The 1,415-nt window shown below is 62.0% G+C and overlaps 1 non-coding gene across 1 annotated transcript; it reads left to right on the top strand.

The window, feature by feature from the left end:
• Positions 1 to 1,016: 1,016 nt before the first annotated feature.
• On the top strand, positions 1,017 to 1,135 carry LOC131864697 (5S ribosomal RNA). Its single transcript, XR_009363461.1, has one exon. It is a non-coding gene; the product is annotated as a 5S ribosomal RNA (ribosomal RNA).
• The last annotated feature ends 280 nt before the right edge of the window (positions 1,136 to 1,415 follow it).

Below are 1,415 nucleotides of genomic sequence, written 5' to 3'. Positions count from 1 at the left end.
GGATCCAAGGTGGGTGCCAAGGAACCAAGGTGGGTGTCTGGGTGGGTGCCGAGGTGGGAGCCAGGGTGGGTCCCAAGGTGAGTGCAAAGGTGGGTGCCAGGGTCAAGGTGAGTGCCAATGTGGGTTCCAAGGTGCCAGGGTCAGGGTGAGTGCCAATGTGGGTTCAAAGGTGCTAAGTTGGGTGCGAGGTTGGGTGCGAGGGTGGGTGGGTGCCAAGGTGTGCTAGGTGGAAGCCCGGGTGGGTCGGCATCCCATGGGTGTCGAGTTGGGTGCCTGATGGGTGCTTCTTGTCAAGTTTTAGTCGTCGGGACTCATTTCGAGCCTTAGAGGTCGTTTCTTGTCCGGTTGCCCTGTCTTCGACCTGGGAACCCAATTTTGGTCCTCGGGTCCCATTTTTTTTTGTCTCGCATCCCACTTTTGGCCTGTGGCCTTTTCGGGGTCGATTCTCGTTTTGGGCATCAGAGCATGTTTCTTCTCCTAAAACCCAATATTTGTTTATTAAGTCTCGGAACACATTTTTGTTCTCGTGGACCCATCATGGGTCTTGGAACGCATTTGTGGTCCTTGGGTCCCATTTTGCATCCCGAAACTTGTGTTTTGGTGCTTGATCCCTATTTTGGGTGCCCACCTTGCACCAAGTGCGCACCCGGGGCAAACCGAGCGCCTTGGTGCACCGGGGCAAGATCGAGCGTGCACCCGAGGCGCCCCGAACATGCACCAAGGTGCACTCGGCCCACATGTGAGCGCAGGTCGTTGCGCCCGAGGTGGTGTGTGGGCACCGCGTTGCAGACGGGACACTGCACGCACACGACGCCCCCTCCAGGTGCACGCACGTAGGCCGGGCCGGGTGCACACCCGACGCCCTAGCAAGGTGCGCGCACCCGGGCAGGGCTCACACTTGGCGAACGGGGCGCACTTCGCGAGGGAGGGTGTGCACCTCGACGGGGGTGGGTGGCCGGGGTGGATTCGCACGTGGGTCGCGGTTTGCTAAGTACACACTGCGACAAGCTCATAACGGGTGCGATCATACCAGCGTTAGTGCACCGGATCCCATCAGAACTCCGCAGTTAAGCGCGCTTGGGCCGGAGTAGTACTGGGATGGGTGACCTCCCGGGAAGTCCCGGTGTTGCACCCTTTTTTAGTTTTTCGCCGGGCGTCGCAATGCTATTTGAATAAACCTTTTGCCCGTTTGCGTTCTCGTCGGGGCCGGGCCGGGCCGGGGTGCGCTGCCCGCACTACCGCGCGCGCGGGGGCGACACCGAGCGCGCACCCGAGGCGCCCCGAGCACACAGGCCACGGTGCAACCCGGGCGTTGTGCGCGCACCCCGGTGCGCCCGAGGTGCTGCGCGCGCACCCAGGTGAAATCGGTGTGCACCTCGGCCAGTGCGCGCTCGGTCGAGTCGCGCACGTTGGCC

Source organism: Cryptomeria japonica, unplaced genomic scaffold (genome assembly GCF_030272615.1).
Source record: "Cryptomeria japonica unplaced genomic scaffold, Sugi_1.0 HiC_scaffold_90, whole genome shotgun sequence".
Taxonomy (NCBI): Eukaryota; Viridiplantae; Streptophyta; class Pinopsida; order Cupressales; family Cupressaceae; genus Cryptomeria; species Cryptomeria japonica.
This window is presented reverse-complemented; position numbering and strand designations above follow the sequence as displayed.